At 49.5% G+C, this 22081-nt stretch overlaps 1 protein-coding gene across 1 annotated transcript in view; it reads right to left on the reverse strand.

Moving 5' to 3' along the window:
• The window catches only part of BCL9L (BCL9 like), a 47950-nt gene that overhangs the window by 21401 nt on the left and 4468 nt on the right, over positions 1 to 22081 (reverse strand). The gene's annotated exons all lie outside the window — the stretch shown is intronic.

Here is a 22081-nt window from a genome sequence, read left to right on the forward strand (position 1 = left end):
AGAAAGAAAGAAAGAAAGAAAGAAAGAAAGAAAGGAAGGGAGAAGGAAGCATGGAAGCAAAGAGAGAAGGAAGGAAGGAAAGAGGTAGAGAAGGAAGAAAGGAGAGAAAGAGGGAGGGAAAGAAAAAGGAGGAAGCAAAGTTAGAGAAGTAAGGAAGGAGAGAAGGAAAGAAAAGGGGAAATAAGGAAGGAAAGAGGGAGCGAAGGAAGGGGGAATGCAGAGAAAGGGAGGAAGGAAAGAGGGAAAGAGAGAAGGAAGAAAAGAGAGACAGCAGAAGAGAAAGAAAATGGGGGAAGGAAGGAAAGAGAGAAGGAAGGAAAGAGAGAAGGAAGGAAGAAGAGAAGGAAAGATGGGAAGGAAGGAAGGAAAGAGGGAGGTAAGGAAGGAGGGAACAAAGGAGAGAAAGAGGGAAAGTTGGCCACAGCAACGCGTGGCGGGTACAGCTATTAATCTATATAAACAAAAATGTAATGTTCGTTTGTGGGATTAACAGAACTCAAAAACAACTGGACATATTGACACCAAATTTGGACACAAGACACCTAACAATCCAATGTATGTCCTTCACTCAAAAAAATTGATTTTGTCATTTGGGAGTTGTAGTTGCTGGGATTTAGAGTTCACCTACAATCACCTACATTCTGAACTTCACCAACGATGGGATTGGGCCAAACACAGAACTCCCATGACCAACAGAAAATACTGAAAGGGTTTGGTGGGCGTTGACGTTGAGTTTGGGAGTTGTAGTACACCTACACCCAGATATCACTGTGGACTCAAACCATGATGGATCTGGACCAAACTTGGCACCATATGCCCACATATGAACACAGATGGAGTTTGGGGAAAATAGACCTTGACATTTGGGATTTGTACTTACTAGGATTTATAGTTCACCTACAATTAAAGAGCATTCTGAACCCCACAAACGACAGAATTGGAGCACATTTCCCACACAGAACCCCGATGACCAACAGAAAATACTTAAGGCTCCAACTCCCTTCACAGGGCAAGAAAACGTAATCAAAGTCCTCATGACAAAGAGCCATCCAGCCATAGATATAGATAGATATTATTCACACACACATGCACACACATAATATGATAGATGTGAAAGGGACCCCTAAACAAGGACAATTATATGTTGCATGTTCCAGAGTAGGACCAGGAAGAGAGCATTTTTCAAATTTTGTGACATAGTGCAATGTTCCCTGGGTTTGGGCATGCAATAACAATGTTCTCCTGGGTTTGTGAATGCAATAACCATGTTCTCTTGGGTTTGCACATGCAATAACCATGTTCTCCAGGGTTTGTGCATGAGATAACCATGTTCTCCTGGGTTTGTGCATACAATAACTATGTTCTTCTGGGTTTGCACTTGCAATAACCATGTTCTCCTGGGTTTGTGTATGCAATAACAATGTTCTGCTGGGTTTGTGAATGCAATAACCATGATCTCTTGGGTTTGCACATGCAATAACCATGTTCTCCAGGGTTTGTGCATGAGATAACCATGTTCTCCTGGGTTTGTGCATACAATAACTATGTTCTTCTGGGTTTGCACTTGCAATAACCATGTTCTCCTGGGTTTGTGTATGCAATAACAATGTTCTCCTGGGTTTGTGAATGCAATAATCATGTTCTCTTGGGTTTGCACATGCAATAACCATGTACTCCAAGGTTTGGGCTTACAATAATCATGTTCTCCAGGGTTTGTGCATGAGATAACCATGTTCTTCTGGGTTTGCACTTGCAATAACCATGTTCTCCTGGGTTTGGGCATGCAATAACCATGTTCTCCTGAGTTTGGGCATGCAATAACCATGTTTCCTTGAGTTTGCACATGCAATAACCATGTTCTCGATCTGTGTCCACTCCCTGCATGCCAGGATCCCCCGGTCCCTGCCAGGAAGCCTCCCAGCCTCGGCTCCTCCGTTGCGCAAGTCTGGCGGCTCCTCCTTGTTTACTCCTGTGCGGAGTTATGTGGGAAGTCCTCCAAAGACGAAACCCAGCCGAGGACGACACAGCGAAAGAGCCACCAAGAAGGGAAGGGAAAGGAGTTGCCCAGCCCTGCTTTTGCTCCAAACACAATGCTCAAACTGTTCCTTCTCACCCACCATAGCCTCCAGTTAATCCAACTTCGCCCATCTATCTATATCAGGCATGGGACAACTTCGGCCCTCGTAGGGGAAGGAATAGATGGTTCTTGGAGTCTCTTCCAACTCTTGGGTCCAATGATTATAATGGTGGTGGTGATGGAGTCTCCTTCTCCAGAGGCTTTGAAGCAGAGGTTGTGTGGCCATCTGTCGGGTGGGCTCTGATTGTGCCTGGCAGGGGGTGGAACAGATGGGTTTGGGGGTCTCTTCCAACACTTGGGTCCAATGATGATGATGGTGGTGGTGGTGGTGATGGAATCTCCTTCTCCAGAGGCTTTTAAGCAGAGGCTGGGTGGCCATCTGTAGGGAGGGCTCAGATTGTGCCTGGTAGGGAGTGGAATAGATGGATCTTGGAGTCTCTTCCAACTCTTGGGTCCAATGATGATGATAATGATGGTGATGGAGTCTCGAGGCTGGGTGTCCATCTGTTGGGAGGGCTTTGATTGTGCCTGGCAGGGGGTGGATTAGATGGCTCTTGGGGGTCTCTTCCAACACTTGGGTCCAATGATGATGATGTTGATGGTGATGGAGTCTCGAGGCTGGATGTCCATCTGTTGGGAGGGGTTTGATTGTGCCTGGTAGGGGGTGGACTAGACGGCCCTTGGGGTCTCATCCAAATCTTGGGTCCAATGATGATGATGGTGATGGCGTCTCCTTCTTCAGAGGCTTTTAAGCGGAAGTGAGTGACCATCTCTTAGGAGGGCTTTGATTGAGCCTTGTAGGGGGTTGACTAGATGGATCTTGGAGTCTCTTCCAACTCTTGGGTCCAATGATGATGATGATGGTGGCGGTGATGGAGTCTCTGGGCTGGGTGGCCATCTGTTGAGAGGGCTTTGATTGTGCCTGGTAGGGAGGTGAACTAGATGGCTCTTGGAGTCTCATCCAAATCTTGGGTCCAATGATCATGATGGTGATGGAGTCTTGAGGCTGGGTGGCCATCTGTTGAGAGGGCTTTGATTGTGCTTGGCAGGGGGTGGAACAGATGTCCCTTGGGATCTTTTCCAACTCTTGGGTCCAATGATGATAATGATGGTGATGGAGTCTCAAGGCTGGGTGTCCATCTGTTGAGAGGGCTTTGATTGTGCCTGGCAGGGGGTGGAATAGATGTCCCTTGGGGTCTCTTCCAACTCTTGGATCCAATGATGATGATGGTTATGGAGTCTCGAGGCTGGGTGGCCATCTGTTGAGAGGGCTTTAATTGTGCCTGGTAGGGGGTGAACTAGATGGCTCTTGGAGTCTCATCCAAATCTTGGGTCCAATGATAATGATGGTGATGGAGTCTTGAGGCTGGGTGGCCATCTGTTGAGAGGGCTTTGATTGTGCCTGGCACGGCGTGGAACAGATGGGTCTTGGGGTCTCTTCCAACTCTTGGGTCCAATGATGATGATGTTGATGGTGATGGAGTCTCAAGGCTGGCTGGCCATTTGCTGAGAGGGCCTTGATTGTGCCTGGTAGGGGGTTGACTAGATGGCTCTTGGGGTCAATTCCAACTCTTGGATCCAATGATGATGATGTTGATGGTGATGGAGTCTCTAGGCTGGGTGGCCATCTGTTGGGAGGGCTTTGACTGTGCCTGGTAGGGGGTGGAATAGATGGATCTTGGAGTCTCTTCCAACTCTTGGGTCCAATGGTGATGTTGATGGTGATGGAGTCTCTAGGCTGGGTGACCATCTGTTGAGAGGGCTTTAATTGTGCCTGGTACGGGGTGAACTAGATGGCTCTTGGAGTCTCATCCAAATCTTGGGTCCAATGATAACGATGGTGATGGAGTCTCAAGGCTGGGTGGCCATCTGTTGGGAGGGCTTTGATTGTGCCTGGCAAGGAGTGGAACAGATGGGTCTTGGGGTCTCTTCCAACTCTTGGGTCCAATGATGATGGTAGTGTTGGTGATGGAATCTCCTTCTCTAGAGGCTTTTAAGCAGAAGTGGGTGGCCATGTCTTGGGATGGCTTTGATTGAGCCTGGCAGGGGGTGGACTAGATGGCTCTTGGAGTCTCTTCCAACTCTTGGGTGCAATGATGATGATGTTGATGATTATGGAGTCTCAAGGCTGAACTAGATGGCTCTTGGAGTCTCTTCCAACTCTTGGGTGCAATGATGATGATGTTGATGGTTATGGAGTCTCAAGGCTGAACTAGATGGCTCTTGGAGTCTCTTCCAACACTTGGGTCCAATGATGATGATGTTGATGGAGTCTCGAGTCTGGGTGTCCATCTGTTGGGAGGGCTTTGATTGTGCCTGGTAGAGGGTGGACTAGACAGCCCTTGGGGTCTCTTCCAAGGCTAAGGAAAGTGGTGTTGGGAGGTGGCCATGGTAGGCCTCCTTCTCACTGCCTTGCCTTGGAAAACACTGGCCACGGCAACCAAGGGCCACCGGAGAGGCCAGAGACCCAACCGTCTCACGCTTCTCCCACCAGCCGGGGCTTTGTTGTGAACACAAGAAACTGTCGCTAAGAGAAGCAGGAGGAGGAGGAGGAGGAAGGGGTGAGGGGGGGGGAGAGAAAATGGGGCCGGGGGAGAGGAAGAAAGGAAACATCCAAACGGGAGGGAAAGGGGAGAAACCACAGTTTGGTTCCTGGTGGCCGGCCAGCGCTCTGACTCAGTCCTCTTGGGCGGATGCCATCCACAGTCAAGCACAAAGCAAGAAAGCCAGTTGGGTTGGGAGAGATGAGAGAGAAGAGACGCCGTGTCTGCACCAGGCATGGGACAACTTTGGCCCTCCCTTTGGGTGTTTTGGACTCCAACTCCCACCATTCCTAACAGCCTCAGGCCCTTTCTTTTTGCCCCTCAGCCACTTAAGGAGTGACTTGAGAAACTTCAAGTTGCTTCTGGTGTGAGAAAATGGGCCATCTGCAAGGATGTTGCCTGGGGGAGGATTTTATGGAGACCTTTATGTAGAGGCTGGATGGCCATCTGTTGGGGGTGCTTCTTGGCAGGGGGTTAGACTGGATGGCCCACAAGGTCTCTTCCAATTCTATGATTCTAGGGATCGTTGCCCAGATGTTTTGACGTTTTACCATCCTTGTGGGAGGCTTCTCAAATATCCCTGCGCGGGGAGCTGGAGCTGACAGAGGGAACTCATCCACTCTTTCCCTGGATTTGAACCTCAGACCTGTTGGTCTTGAGTCTTTTTGGCAGAAGGTTTTAACCCATTGCACCACCCAAGAATAATAAGTCCAAAACACCTGGAGGGAAAGGTCCAAGTTGGCCCATAGCTGGTGTAAACCCAATCCAGGGGACCCGTGAGGCCAGAGCCACACTCCACAAACGGTCCACAGGAAGGGGCCTGAGGCTGTGAGGAATGGTGGGAGTTGGAGTCCAAAACACATGGAGGGAAAGGCCCAAGTTGGCCCATACCTGCTGTAAACCCAATCCAGGTGACCAGTGAGGCCAGAGGGCACACTCCACAAACAGTCCACAGGAAGGGGCTGAGGCTGTGTGGAATGGTGGGAGTTGGAGTCCAAAACACCTGGAAGGAAAGGCCAAAGTTGGCCCATACTTGGTGCAAAACCAATCCAGGTGACCCATGAGGGCAGAGGCCACACTCCACAAACAGTCAACAGGAAGGGGCCTGAGGTTGTGAGGAATGTTGGGAGTTGGAGTCCAAAACACCTGGAGGGAAAGGCCCAAGTTGGCCCAATCCAGGGGACCCATGAGGCCAGAGGCCACGCTCCACAAACAGTCTACAGGAAGGGGCCTGAATGGTGGGCGTTGAGAGTCCAAAACACCTGGAGGGTCCAAGTTTGCCCACTGTGGAAACGCCCTGCAATGTCGGGCCTGCAAACCACAACTCCCGACCATTGCACGGTGCTGAGAGTGTCACCGAACTGCATTCATTGCACGGTGTGGAGAAAGCGAGCAGCCTATGCTTGTCACGGCTTGATGTCCCCTCCCAGAGGTCAAGCGAGGCGGAGAGAAAGAGAGGAACGGAGCCAAAGAGCGGAGGGAAGCGTCCTCTGCTGCTGCCGCTGGGAGAGAGTCGCCTGCGTCCTCGTCCTCGTTGCTTCTCTGGAGCCTGAAGGTCTGGGAGCAATTTCGGCCTCCCACGTGCCGGGCTGAGTTTGTACTGCGGGTCAAAGGTGACTGCTTCTCCAAAGCGGGCTGGGAAGGACGCCAAGTGGGGCAAATGGCCAGCGGCCTCTCCGGCTTCTTCTTCGTCCCGGCCTCACAGAGCGGCCACCGAGCCTCCTTCGCCCCTCCGTTGAATGCAGGCTCTCCAAAACATGGTCGTAGGTCCGAGGATTGCGCTTCGGCGCCAAGAGAGTCTCCTCCCCAAAAGCAAACAGCGTCCGAACCCTGTGGCCAAGGGACCGGAGAGGCAGGACTCACTTCTGGCTCACCTGTGCCGCCAGAGAACCTTCCTTTGCTAGATGGAAACTAGCAGACAAGCTCAGCAACACTCATAATATCGACTCACATCTAATGCGCCATCAAATCTAATGCGCACCCTAATGTTACGAGACCCGAAAGCAGAAAAAAGTATTTCCTGACGCATGTTATGCGCAAGAAGGGCTTTGAAAATGACTAGGACAGCATTTCTCAGCCTAGAGCGGTCATGAGGGGGTGTCAGAAAGTCACCAAAGACTAAAATGCTCTTTGATTGTAGGTGAACTATAAATCCCAGCAACTACAACTCCCAAAGGTCAAGGTCTATTTTCCCCAAACTCCACCAATGTTCACATTTCGGCATACTGGAACAACCATGTTTTCAAGCTCCTCCTAAAGACTGCCAGAGTTGGGGCATGCCTGATGTCCTTGGGGAGTGAGTTCCAGAGTCGAGGGGCCACCACCAAGAAGGCCCTCTCTCGTCCCCACAAATTGTGCTTGCGATGCAGGTGGGAGCACGAGTAGGGCCTCTCCAGATGATCGAAGAGATCGTGTGGGTTCGTACAAAGAAATGCGGTGCATGAGTCTTAATTGTGCAAAGGCCCTCCCGGCCACAGCCAACACCTGAGCCTCAAACATAAGTGATGAGTCCAGGAGGACTCCCAAACTGTGGACCTGTGACTTCAGGGGGAGTGCAACCCCATCCAGCACAGGTTGCCACCCTATACCCCGGTCAGGTTTACGATTGACCAGGAGGACCTCTGTCTTGTCAGGATTGATCCTCAAAGTCAAAGTTCCTCCTCATCCAATCAGCCACAGCGACCAGGCACTCGTCCAGCACCCAAAGGGCTTCCTTGGAGTTAGTAGAGTTGCGCATCATCTGCGTAGAGATGGCACCCAACTCCAAAACTCCGAAACTCCAGATGACCTCTCCCAGCGTATTCATGTAGATGTTAAAAAGCATAGGAGACAGAATGGAACCTTGCGGTCAACTCACATCTAATGCGCCATCAAATCTAATGCACGCCCCAATGTTAAAAAACCCGAAAGCAGAAGAAAGTATTTCCTGATTAATGTTATGCGCAAGAAGGGCTTTGAAAATGACTAGGACAGCGTTTCTCAGTCTAGGGCGGTCATGAGGGGGTGTCAGAAGGTCACCAAAGACTAAAATGCTCTTTGATTGTAGGTGAACTATAAATCCCAGCAACTACAACTCCCAAAAGTCAAGGTCTATTTTCCCCAAACTCCACCAGTGTTCACATTTTGGCATATTGAGTGTTTGTGCCAAGTTTGGTCCAGATCTATCATTGTTTGAGTCCACAGTGCTCTCTGGATGGAGGTGAACTACAACTCCCAAACTCAAGTTCAATGCACATCAAACCCTTCGAGTATTTCCTGTTGGTTGTGGGAGTTACCCTAACCCTAACAACTGAACGAATAAACAACAATTCTGAATGCTCTTTGATTGTAGGTGAGCTTTAAATCCCAGCAATTACAACTCCCAAAAATCAAGGTCTATTTCCCCCAAACTCCACCAGTGTTTACATTTCGGCATATTGAGTATTCGTGCCAAGTTTCGTCCATATCCATCATTGTTTGTGTCCACAGTGCTCTCTGGATGGAGGTGAACTACAACTCCCAAACTCAAGTTCAATGCACACCAAAACCTTCCAGTATTTCCTGTTGGTTGTGGGAGTTCTGTGGGCCAAGTTTGGTGAGCATTAGCTTCAAATAAATACAGCACTGGCCTTTTTCGAGCTATAAACACCAGACCAACCCCATCTACAAAGCCTATGACTACCAAGCCCCCAAGTCCTGTGCCCTTTGTAGCTGGTGTCGCTTTGTGTAGCCACTCAGCCCTTGCAAGAGAAGAGGTGGTCACTCAAGGTCAACTCGGCGCAAGGGCCAGCCTCTCGGTGGACAGCTGCACCCCTTGCCATCCCAAGGCAAGGAGCAAAGTGTTGCTGTGCAGCCTTGATATTCCAGCCAACCCTCTCATTCCGTCCGTCCGTCCTTCCTTCCTTCCTTCCTTCCTTCCTTCCTTCCTTCAGCTGCTGAGAGGGAAACGGAAAGGGCCTGAGGCTGTTAGGAATGGTGGGAGTTGAGTTGAATCCAAAACACCTGGAGGAAGGGTCCAAGTTTGCCCACACCTGAACTAGAAGAGATGGTCACTCAAGGGCAACTCGGCCAAAGAGCCAGCCTCCCAGTGGACAGCTGCACCCTTTACCCTCCCTACACAAGGAGCAAAGTGTTGTGATGTAGCCCTGATATTCCAGCTCCCCCTCTCATTCCTTCCTTCCTTCCCTCCCTCCTTTCTCTCTCTCCTTCCTTCCCTCTCTCCTTCCTTCCCTCTCTCCTTCCTTCCACCTTTTCTCCTTCCTCCCCTCCCTCCTTTCTCTCTCTCCCTCCTTCCCTCTCTCCTTACTTCCTTCTATCCTTCCCTCCCTCCCTCTCTCCTTCCTTCCTTCCATCTTTCCTTCCTCCCTCCTTCCCAGTTCCTTCTCTCCTTCCTTCCTTCCATCCATCCTTCCTTTCCTCCCTCCCTCTCTCCTTCCTTCCTCCTTTTCTCCTTCCTTCCCTCCCTTTCTCTCTCTCTCCCTTCTTCCTTCCCCTTCTCTCCTTCCTCCTTTCTCTCTCCCCCTTCTTCCTTCCCTCTCTCCTTCCTTCCATCCTTCCTTCCCTCCTCCCTTCCTTCTCTCCTTCCTTCCTTCCCTCCTTCTTTCCTCCCTCCTTTTCTCCTTCCTCCCTCCTTTTCTCCTTCCTTCCTTCCCTTTCTCCTTCCTTCCTTCCTTCCTTCCTTCCTTCCTTCCATCCATCCATCCATCCTTTCTTCCTCCCTCTTTCCTTCCCACCTTCCTTCCTTCCTCCCTCCTTCCTTCCCTCCCTGCTTCCTTCCCTCCCTCCCTCTCTCCTTCCTTCCTTCCTTCCTTCCTTCCTTCCTTCCTTCCTTCCTTTGAAGACGGAAGTAGAGAAATGGGCTTAATGCGAAAGACAGGAGCAAAAACCAGGAAGCAGAGACTGATCAGCAGACCAGACTGACCATTGAAGGCGGATCCAGAGTCAGGAAACTGACAGAGGTGGCTGACCCCAAAAGGTTGCCACGATAACCCCATGAAGCTTCTTCATCATCTCGATTCCAATCTCAGCCCTGATCCTGATGCTTAGGAGGTACACAAGATCAAGGAACGGAGAAGCAGAGGAGCATGGGTCTAAAAAAAGAACCATCTATTGAGAATGTATTTACTGGCCCGGGGGAAGTTTATAAAGATAGAACACGACGATAAAAATCACCGTTTTTTGCAACCCAAACAAGTAAATGCACCGAAACAGGATCACGACGGTGAAGCGTTCCAATGTTAATAATGCAAAAAGCAAAGCCTCCCGGTCAAAACACAACTCAGAGACCGGCACCCTTGAGATTCACAACCGAAATGCGTTGGGAAAAGAAGAGAAGAGGAAGCAAGAATGCTTGGGAACCAGACACGGAAAGGCCGGGGCCCAACCGAGAGCAGCAAAAGGCACCTTCTTGCCTCAAAGAGGAGGAATTGGTTCAGTAGGTCAAGAGGAGCGGAAGGAAGAAGAGAACAGAGGATGGGGAAGGAGGAGGAGGACGAAGCCAGAGCATCACAAAGGGACAGAAAACAATAATAGACTCCCACAATTCCTAACAGCCTCAGGCCCTTTCCTTTTCCCCCTCAGCCGCTTAAGCGGCTGAGGGGGGAAAGGAAGGGGCCTGAGGCTGTTAGGAATTGTGGGAGTTGAAGTCTTCTTATGATATTGCTGAGCGACTACAGTATCCGGGGGTCCGGAGCCCGGCACGCTATGCTGTACCAACGATCCAATCGAGACACAAAGTGGATTAGAGGCAAAAGCAGAGGCTTATTGTTTCGAGCCCAAAAGGATGTCAAAATAGAGTCTGCACTCCCCAAAATCTGACTTACCCAACTGGAACATGCAGAGAATATGGATTCATTTGGAGGGTGTGTGTGTTTTGGCCAGGAGAGTTGTTTTTTAGCACATGCGCTGTAGCGTCTTTTTGCTTTTTTGGCTTTTTAAGTCCCCTACACTATGTTTTTCAATGTTTTTATGAGTGATGGTCACTTGTTGGCCTGTTAGGGGTGTAGTGTCCAAATTTGGTGTCAATTCATCCAGTGGTTTTTGAGTTCTGTTAATGCCACAAACGAACATTACATTTTTATTTATATAGATATAAGAGTTGGCCATAACATTCAAACAACAGCACACGACGTATTAGAGATTGTACACGTTCCCAAAACCAATATCCCATACAAAATACACCTCTTCCTCACACCCACGCGCCATAAACTATGACTTCTGACAATGAAGCACCCCAAATAGATTACTGCAACACACTCTACGTGGGGTTGCCCTTGAAGACTGTTCGGAAACTTCAACTGTTCCAGCGAGCGGCAGCCAGATTGCTCACCGGAGCGTCATACATGTTGTGTCAGCTCCACTGGCTGCTGGTTCAGTTCCGAGCACAATTCAAAGTGCTGGTTTTGACCTACAAAACCCTATACAGTTCTGGTCCAGCGTATCTGTCCGAACACATCTCCCTCTACGTCCCACCTCGGAGTTTAAGGTCCTCTGGGGAGGCCTTGCTCTCGACCCCACCACTATCACAAGTGAGGTTGGTGGGGACGAGGAGCAGGGCCTTCTCGGTGGTGGCCCCTCACCTGTGGAACTCACTCCCGGGGGAAATTAGGTCATCAACATCCCTCCTCTCCTTCAGGAGGAAATTAAAAACGTGGTTGTGGGACCAGGCCTTCGGGCAATCTAACAACTAGATAAGGACAATTAGACGACTAGGACTGACAGGACTGACAAAGTGGAATTGAAATTTGGACTATGAGATGGCGAACGCTGAGCGTTAATTAGGTGAAATCGGTTTTAGTGGTTTATTGGTTTTATTGTTGTAATGTAGAAACTGATTGTTAATTGTTTAATTGCTGCTATATTAGGTTCTTGTGGGGTTTTTCGGGCTATAGGGCCATGTTCTAGAGGCATTTCTCCTGACGTTTCGCCTGCATCTATGGCAAGCATCCTCAGAGGTAGTGAGGTCTGTTGGAATTAGGACAATGGGTTTATATACCTGTGAAATGACCAGGGTGGGGCAAAGAGCTCTTCTCTGCTGGAGCTAGGTGTGAATGTTTCAACTGACCACCTTCATTAGCATTTGAAGGTCTGCCTGAGCCTGGGAAAATCTCTTGTTGAGAGGTGTTAAGATGTGCCTGGTTGTTTCCTTTCTGCTGTTTTGCTGTTGTAATTTTAGAGGTTTTTAATACTGGTAGCCAGATTTTGTTCATTTTCATGGTCTCTTCCTTTCTGTTGAAATTGTCCACATGTTGCTATATTGTTTTTATTCTACTGCTATGTTGATGCCTGCATCAAATTGTGCCTTTGTAAGCCGGCCTGAGTCCCCTCCGGGGTGAGAAGGGCGGGGTAGAAGTGACCGAAATAAATAAATAAATAAATAAAAGCACTATGAAGGGGTCTGAGGCGGTTAGGAATTGTGGGAGTTGAAGTCCAAAACCCCTGGAAGGAGGGCCAAAGTTTGCCCATGCCTGATGGACATGAACACCCAAGCAAAGGGGTCTGCTTTGGCCACTCTCTGCCCTCTTCTGGGTCAGTTTGCAAGGACTAGAAAAGCCCTCCCGGGAACATACCACCCCCCTGCTGTACCAGCTCCACTGGCTGCCGATTCAGTTCCGAGCACAATTCAAGGTGCTGGTTTTGACCTACAAAACCCTATACGGTTCTGGTCCAGTGTATCTGTCTGAACATATCTCCCTCTACGTCCCACCTCGGAGTCTGAGATCATCTGGGGAGGCCCTGCTATCGACCCCACCACTGTCACAAGTGAGGCTGGTGGGGACGAGGAGCAGGGCTTTCTCAGTGGTGGCCCCTCACCTGTGGAACTCACTCCCGGGGGAAATCAGGGCATCATCATCCCTCCTCTCCTTCAGGAGGAGGGTGAAGACTTGGTTATGGGACCAGGCCTTTGGGCACTCCAGCAATTAAATCAGACAATCAGGCGAGTAAGACCAACAGGATTGTTGAAGTGGAACGTAAAACTAGATCTATGAGTTAGCGAACACTGACCATGTAAGAGGAGAAATTGGGTTTGTATTGGTTTTTATTGATTTTATGGTTATAATGCATGAATCGTTGAATCGTTGTTAACTGTGAATTGATGTAATTTTGTGTATGATTGTTTTATGATGCAGGCATCGAATTGTGCCTTTGCCTTTGTAAGCCACCCTGAGTCCGTTTCGGGATGAGAAGGGCGGGGTAAAAGAACCCCAAATAAATAAATATGAAGGGGTCTGAGGCGGTTAGGAATTGTGGGAGTTGAAGTCCAAAACCCCTGGAAGGAGGGCCGAAATTTGCCCATGCCTGATGGACATGAACACTCAGGCAAAAGGGTCTGCTTTGGCCACTCTCTGCCGTCTTCTGGGTCAGTTTGCAAGGACGAGAAAAGCCCTCCTGGGAACTCCTGGGACCATACAGCCCCCAACCCAAAGCCCTTCCTTGGGCTTCTCTCCCTCTCCCCCCTTTCTGGCTGGGACCCCCTCGTAAAAACAAGAGACAGCCAGGCTTTGCTGGCATTTCCTCCCTCCAGAGAAGGCTATAAAATGTTGTGAGTGCAGCCAAAGCTTGGCCAGGAGGAGGAGGAGGAGAGGGAGAGGAGGAGGAGGAGGCTCATTAGCAGCTGCCTGGGGAGCTCCTCCAGAGCCCTTCTGGGGAAGGGGGGAGGCATGCAGCCCTAATGCAAAACAGGAGGGAAATCAGAACCAGGCCCAAGGAAGAGAAGGCTGGGGAGCCCCTCCACTCCTCCTCCTCCTCCTCCTCCTCCGCGGGCCCTCCCCTCTCTGCTGCTGCAGACACACTGGCCGGCTTGAGATGAGCTGGCACCCGGCAGAGGAAATTCCAGGGCTGTTGCTTCTGGCAGCCGAGGACGGCTCTGGTCACCGACTGCCGCCTGGAAAGCAAAGACTCAGCACTTTCCTTGCCATGCATGCATGCATGTATGTGGAGGGGCCCAAAACGTGGGGTCTGCACCCCCCTCTCTACAAGCACAGCCATGTTCTGCCCCTCCAGCGCCTCTCCAGACACTGGCTCTCAGCAAAGGAGGGCCTCGGTCACTAGAGATCGAGGTGGACGCTGCTGCTCAGTGTCCTTTCTGCCAGGGAGGAGTTCAGCCCAGGCCACCGAGGAGGAGGAGGACACAGGCAGCCTTTCAGCGCCACCAACACACACACGGCACACACTTGGCCGCTGCTTTGGCCGCTTCTCCTGTCTCCGCCGGACTCCTCCAACTGTCCAGCCTCACTTACTAAACACAGCAGCAAGGGCCAACTGGACAGAAGGGCTCCCAAGGCTCCGATGGCCACCAGGAACCAACAACGGTGGTCAACCTCCTGCAAGAAAGGCATGCCAATGAAAGGCAGTCTAGTGAGCGGCTTGCAAGTCCGCTCCTGGCTCTGGAAGACCCCTCCAATTGCCCGGCCTCAGTCACTGGACACAGTAGCAAGGGCTGGCTGGACAGAAGGCCTCTGATAGCCACCAGGAACCAACAACAGTGGTGAACCTCCTGCAAGAAAGGCATGCAAATGAAAGCCAGGCTCGCGAGCGGCTTGCAAGTCCACTAGCCAACTGGACAGAAGGGCTCCCAAGGCTCCGAAGGCCACCAGGAACCAACAGTGCTGGTGAACCTCCTGCAAGAAAGGCATACCAATGAAAGCCAGCCTGGCAAGCAGCTTGCAAGTCCTCCCCTGTCTCTGGCGGACTGCTCCAACTGTCCAGCCTCAGTCACTGGACACAGCAACAATGGCCAACTGGACAGAAGTACTCCAAAGGCTCTGAAGGCCACCAGGAACCAAAGTGGTGGTGAACCTCCTTCAAGAAAGCCATGCCAATGAAAGCCAGCCTGGCGAGCGGCTTGCAAGTCCTCTCCCATCTCTGGCAGTCTGCTCCAACTGCCCAGCCTCAATCACTGGACACAGCAGCAAGGGCTGGCTGGACAGAAGGCCTCCGATGGCCATCAGGAACCAACAATGGTGGTGAACCTCCTGCAAGAATGCCATGCCAATGAAAGGCAGCCTGGCAAGTGGCTTGCAAGTCTGCTCCTGTCTCTGGCGGACCGCTCCAACTGTCCGGCCTCAATCACTGGACACAGCAGCAAGAGCTAGCTGGACAGAAGGCCTCCGAAGGCTCTGAAGGCCACCAGGAACCAACAGTGGTGGTGAACCTCCTGCAAGAAAGGCATGCCAACGAAAGCCAGCCTGGCGAGCAGCTTGCAACTCCGCTCCTGTCTCTGGGAGACCCCTCCAACTGTCCGGGCTCAATCACTGGACACAGCAGCAAGGGCTGGCTGGACAGAAGGCCTCCGATGACCACCAGGAACCAACAATGGTGGTGAACCTCTTGCAAGAAAGGCATGGCAACGAAAGCCAGCCTGGCAAGTGGTTTGCAAGTCCGCTCCTGTCTCTGCCAGACCCCTGTAACTACCCGGCCTCAATCATTGGACACAGCAGAAAGGGCTGGATGAACAGAAGGCCTTCAAAGGCTCTGAAGGCCACCAGGAACCAACAATGGTGGTGAACCTCCTGCAAGAAAGCCATGCAAACGAAAGCCAGCCTGGCGAGCGGCTTGCAAGTCCGCTCCCGTCTCTAGCGGACCGCTCCAACTGCCCAGCCTCAATCACTGGACACAGCAGCAAGGGCTGGCTGGACAGAAGGCCTCCGATGGCTACCAGGAACCAACAACGGTGGTGAACCTCCTGCAAGAAAGCCATGCCAATGAAAGGCAGCCTGGCGAGCGGATTGCAAGTCCGCTCCTGTCTCTGGAAGACCCCTCCAATTGCCCGGCCTCAATCACTGGACACAGCAGCAAGGGCTGGCTGGACACAAGGCATCTGATGGCCACCAGGAACCAACAATGGTGGTGAACCTCCTGCAAGAAAGCCATGCCAACGAAAGCCAGCCTGACAAGCGGCTTGCAAGTCCGCTCCCATCTCTGGTGGACCACTCCAACTGCCCGGCCTCAATCACTGGACACAGCAGCAAGGGCTACCTGGACAGAAGGCCTCCGAAGGCCAGGAGGAGGAGGAGGAGGAGGAGGAGGAGGAGGAGGAGGAGGAGGAGGAGGAGGAGGAGGCGGCTCATTAGCAGCTGCCTGGGGACCAACAATGGTGGTGAACCTCCTGAAAGAAAGCCATGCCAATGAAAGCCAGCCTGGTGAGCAGCTTGCAAGTCTGCTCCTGTCTCTGGAAGACCCCTCCAACTGCCCGGCCTCAATCACTGGACACAGCAGCAAGGGCTGGCTGGACAGAAGGCCTCCAAAGGCTCTGAAGGCCACAAGGAACCAACAATGGTGGTGAACCTCCTGCCAGAAAGCCATGCCAATGAAATCCAGCCTGGCGAGCGGCTTGCAAGTCCACTCCTGTCTCTGGAAGACCCCCCCAACTGCCCGGCCTCAATCACTGGATACAGACGCAAGTGCTGGCTGGACAGAAGGCCTCCGATGGCCACCAGGAACCAACAATGGTGGTGAACCTCCTGCAAGAAAGCCATGGCAACGAAAGCCAGCCTGGCGAGCGGCTTGCAAGTCCGCTCCTGTCTCTGGAAGACCCCTCCAATTGCCCGGCCGCAGTCGCTGGACACAGCAGCAAGGGCTAGCTGGACAGAAGGCCTCCAAAGGCTCTGAAGGCCACCAGGAACCAACAATGGTGGTGAACCTCCTGCAAGAAAGCCAGGCCAATGAAAGCCAGCCTGGCAAGTGGTTTGCAAGTCCGCTCCTGTCTCTGGAAGACCCCTCCAAGTGCCCGGCCTCAATCACTGGACACAGCAGCAAGGGCTAGCTGTACAGAAGGCCTCCAAAGGCTCTGAAGACCATCAGGAACCAACAATGGTGGTGAACCTCCTGCAAGAAAGCCATGCCAATGAAAGCCAGCCTGACAAGCAGCTTGCAAGTCTGCTCCTGTCTCTGGAAGACCCCTTCAACTGCCCGGTTTCAATCACTGGACACAAGGGCTGGCTGGACAGAAGGCCTCCGATGGTAACCAGGAACCAACAATGGTGGTGAAACTCCTGCAAGAAAGGCATGCCAACGAAAGCCAGTCTGGTGAGCGGCTTGCAAGTCCAGCAGCTCAGGCCTGATAATCACAGAATCCTAGAATCCTAGAGTTGGAAGAGACCTCCTGGGCCATATTCCAGTCCAACCCCATTCTGCCAAGAAGCAGGAATATTGCATTCAAATCACCCCTGACAGATGGCCATCCAGCCTCTGTTTCAAAGCTTCCAAAGAAGGAGCCTCCACCACACACCAGGGCAGAGAGTTCCACTGCTGAACGGCTCTCACAGTCAGGAAGTTCTTCCTCGTGTTCAGATGGAATCTCCTGTCTTGTAGTTTGAAGCCATTATTCCGCGTCCTAGTCTCCAGGGAAGCAGAAAGGAAGCTTGCTCCCTCCTCCCTGTGGCTTCCTCTCACATATTGATACATGGCTATCATGTCTCCTCTCAGCCTTCTCTTCTTCAGGCTAAACATGCCCAGCTCCTTAAGCCGCTCCTCATAGGGCTTGTTCTCCAGACCCTTGATCATTTTAGTCGCCCTCCTCTGGACACATTCCAGAATCACACTGTCACACCAATGCAGTTTGGCACCACTTTGAAAGCATGATGGTTCAACGCCATTGAGTCACAGGGGTCACAAGGCCTTTCACCTGCCCTAATAATAATAATAATAATAATAATAATAATTATAATTATAATTATAATAATAGCAACAGCAACAACAATAGGAAAGACTCTAGCACAAGCCAGTCAAGGGGTTCCAGTGGGGATTGGCACACTGGGTGCAGTGCCTAAAGACTTTGGTCTGCACTTAAACACAATCAGCACTGACAAAATTACCATCTACCCACCCTATATAAGAAAGCCATGCCAACGAAAGCCAGCCTGGCTTGCAAGTCTGACAGTCCAGGCTCAGGCCTGAGAATATAATAATAATAATAATAATAATAATAATAATAATAATAATAATAGGGTTGTTGTAGTTTTTTTCGGGCTATATGGCCATGTTCTAGAGGCATTCTCTCCTGACATTTCGCCTGCATCTATGGCAAGCATCCTCAGAGGTAGTGAGGTCTGTTGGAACTAGGAAAAAGGGTTTATATATCTGTGGAATGACCAGGGTCGGGGCAAAGAACTCTTGTCTGCTGGAGCTAGGTGTGAATGTTTCAACTGACCACCTTGCTGGCCTGGCAGTGCCTGGAGCAATCTTTTGTTGAGAGGTGATTAGATGCCCCTGATTGTTTTCCCTCTGCTGCTTTGCTGTTTTAACAGACTTCACTACCTCTGAGGATGCTTGTCATAGGTGCCGGCGAAACGTCAGGAGAGAATGCCTCTAGAACATGGCCATATAGCCCGAAAAACCTACAACAACCCAGTGATTCCGGCCATGAAAGCCTTCGACAATAATAATAATAATAATCTTTATTTATACCCCGCCACCATCTCCCCAATGGGGACTCGGGGCAGCTAACATGAGGCCGAGACCAAAAATAATACAACAAAATAAAATACAAAACAACAGAAAATTAAACACCACAAAATACATAATGTAACAAAATAAAATGGACAATGCAAAAGAACATAATAACATCAATCACACACTGTCACACCAACGCAGTTTGGTACCACTCTGTAAGTGTGATAGCAAAACACCACTGGGTCACAAAATCTTTCACCTGCCCTAATAATAATAATAATAATAATAATAATAATAATAATAGCAGCTGTCATGATATGAGGATTTAAAGATCGAACTGCAAAAACTGTGGCACAAGCCAGTCAAGGTGGTCCCAGTGGTGATCAGCACACTGGGTGCAGTGCCTCAAGACCTTGGCCTGCACTTAAACACAATCGGCGCTGACAAGATTACCACCTGCCAGCTGCAGAAGGCTACCTTACTGGGATCTGCACACATTATTTGCCGATACATCACACAGCCCTAGGCACTTGGGAAGTGTCCAACGTGTGATCCAATACAACAGCCAGCAGAGTGATCTTGTCTGCTGTGGACTCATCTTGGTGTGTTTCTAATAATAATAATAATAATAATAATAATAATAATAATGACACTTGGGAAGTGTCCGACATGTGATCCAATTCAAAAGCCAGCAGAGTGTCTGCTGTGGACTCATCTTGTTGTGTTTCAAATAATAACAATAACAATAATAATAATAGCTGACACTATATGAGGATTTAAAGATTGAGCTGCAAAGACTCTGGCACAAGCCAGTCAAGGAGGTCCCAGTGGTGATCGGCACACTGGGTGCAGTGCCTAAAGACCTTGGCCTGCACTTAAACACAATCGGTGCTGGCAAAATGACCATCTGCCAGCTGCAAAATAATAATAATATGTTGTTGTTGTTGTGTTTATAGTAATAATAATATGATGTGTTAATAATAATAATAATAATAATAATAATAATAATTTTTTCATGTCAGGAGCAACTTGAGAAGCTACAAGTTGCTTCTGGTGTGAGAAAATTGGCCATCTGCAAAGACGTTGCCCAGAGGAGGCTTTTATGGAGGCCTTCAAACAGAGGCTGGATGGCCATCTGTTGGGACTGCTTTGAATGCAATTGGGCAATATAACAGTCTGCAGAGTGATCTTGTTTGCTGTGGACTCATCTTGCTGTGTTTCAAATTATTATTATTATTATTATTATTATTATTATTATTGATGTGTAACCTGCCCTATCTCCCTGCGGGGTGGTTTCCAACACACATTCAATGCCAAGACAAACAAACAAAGAAGAGCACCAAACTACAAATCCCAGGATCCCATAGCAATAAGCCATGGCCTTTATGAGTGGTCAAGCTCAATCATGTAGTAACCAAGAGGCCTGGGTTCAAATCTCTGAAAAGTCCCCTCAGTGCAAGATATCCTCTCTCCGCCTCGAAGGAAGAGAACGGTAAAGCTCCTCCAAACAAACCTGAGGCTGTTAGGAATAATGGGAGTTGAAGTTCAAAACACGTGGAGAGAGGGCTCAAGTTTGCCCAGATCCTCCCTTTGCAATCAGAGCAAACCTTGCCAAGAAGAGTTCTAGGACGGAGTTAACCTCAAGCACCATAAACAACAACAAAACTTGCTAGCATTATATTATTATTATTATTATTATTATTATTATTATGTTTATGTTTATGTTTATGTTTATGTTTATTTATATCCTGCTTTTTTTCTCCCGGTGATGCAGCGGGTGAAACTGCTGAGCTGCTGAACTCGCTGACCAAAAGGTTGGCGGTTCAAATCCAGGGACTGCTATTAGCCCCAGCTTCTGCCAACCTAGCAGTTCGAAAACAGGTTAATGTGAGTAGATCAATAAGTACCGCTTCTGCAGGAAGGTAATGGCGCTCCATGCAGTCATGCTGGCCACATAACCTTGGAGGTGCCTATGGACAACACCGGCTCTTTGGTATAGAAATGGAGATGAGCACTATCCCTTCGAGTCAGACACGACTAGACTTAATGTCAAGGGGAAATATTTACCTTTCCTCTCCATATGAAGACTCAAAGCTGATCACAACTGAAAACATTCCAATACAACTTAAAGTATACAAATATTAAAATAGTATTGGACAACATTAATATTAAAACTATAAAAGCACATAAAATCACAGCAGCCCTAGTCACTTTGGAAGTATTTTCAAATTGCGTAAATAATAATAATCCAGGGCGAAAGAAACAAGACACCGGGTTATGATGTATTTTGTCATTGTGTGTTTATTGTGTTGTATTATTTTGGGCTTGGCCTCATGTTAGCCGCCCCGAGTCCCCTTTGGGGAGATGGTGGCGGGTTATAAATAAAGTGTATTATTATTATTATTATTATTATTATTATTATTATTAGGCCATGTTCCAGAAGCATTCTCTCCTGACGTTTCGCCTGTATCTATGGCAGGCATTCTCAGAGGTTGTGACGTCTCACAACCTCTGAGGATGCCTGCCATAGATGCAGATGAAATGACAGGAGAGAATGCTTCTGGAGCATGGCCATATAGCATGGAAAACTCACAACAACCCAGTGATTCTGGCCATGAAAGCCTTCTCTGGTCATGTTCCAGAAGCATTCTCTCCTGACATTTTGCCTGCATCTATGGCAGGCATTCTCAGAGGATGTGATGTCTCACAACCTCTGAGGATGCCTGCAATAGATGCCATAGATGCAGGCGAAATGTCAGGAGAGAATGCTTCTGGAGCATGGCCATATAGCACGGAAAACTCACAAAAACCGAGTGATTCTGGCTGTGAAAGTCTTCTCTGGTCATGTTCCAGAAGCATTCTCTCCTGACGTTTCACCTGCATCTATGGCAGGCATTCTCAGAGGATGTGATGTCTCACAACCTCTGAGGATGCCTGCAATAGATGCCATAGATGCAGGCAAAATGTCAGGAGAGAATGCTTCTGGAGCATGGCCCTATAGCACGGAAAACTCACAACAACCCAGTGATTCTGGCCATAAAAGCCTTCTCTGGTCATGTTCCAGAAGCATTCTCTCCTGACGTTTCGCCTGCATCTATGGCAGGCATTCTCAGAGGTTGTGACATCTCACAACCATAGATGCCATAGATGCAGGCAAAATGTCAGGAGAGAATGCTTCTGGAGCATGGCCATATAGCATGGAAAACTCACAACAACCCAGTGTTTCTGGCCGTGAAAGCCTTTGACAATACACTAAACAAGACACAGATATCCATAGTTTTCGAAATGAGTCGGAACCCTCAGAAGGGCTGAGCATTATAATCTATCAGTCATGACGTCGACGCATGAATGCCGATGTCAATTTATAACAGTGCTGTGATACCATAGATGTGGGCAAAACGTCAGGAGAGAATGCTTCCGGAGCAGGGCCAGGCAGCCCGGGAAACTCACAGCACCCCAGTATCTTCCAAAGATGCCCAGTTGGCGCATGGGCTTCTTTACCCAACCCAGATGGTTCATAAACTACTATTAAAGCCTTATTTTGCGAGTATTAGCAACGACAACAACACCACGCGACTGCTGCAAGAGTAAGTAAATTATTTAAAAACTACCCAAACTGTTTTCAAAACAGCAACAGTTTGTGCGCTTCCGCAAAGAAGAAAAACAATGTCTCGAATTCTGTGTTTGTTTCCTAGACTAACCAGGTGAGGGAACAGAGAGAAAGGGAAACCTTTGCAACAACTTGCAACTATTCGAAATGCTGGGAAATGTCCCCAATCGACACCTTAGAGTTGGAAGAGACCTCATGGGCCATCATCCAGTCCAACCCCATTCTGCCAAGAAGCAGGAAAATTGCATTCAAAGCACTCCCGACAGATGGCCATCCAGCCTCTGCTTCAAAGCCTCCAAAGAAGGAGCCTCCACCACACTCTGCGGCAGAGAGTTCCATTGCTGAACAGCTCTCACAGTCAGGAAGTTTTTCCTAATGTATCCGCTAAGACCAGTGGTTCTCAACCTTCCTAATTCTGCGACCCCTTAATATAGTTCCTAACGTTCTGGTGACCCCCCTCAACCATAAAATTACTTTCAT

Source organism: Anolis sagrei, chromosome 7, assembly GCF_037176765.1.
Source record: "Anolis sagrei isolate rAnoSag1 chromosome 7, rAnoSag1.mat, whole genome shotgun sequence".
In the NCBI taxonomy this organism is placed as follows: domain Eukaryota; kingdom Metazoa; phylum Chordata; class Lepidosauria; order Squamata; family Dactyloidae; genus Anolis; species Anolis sagrei.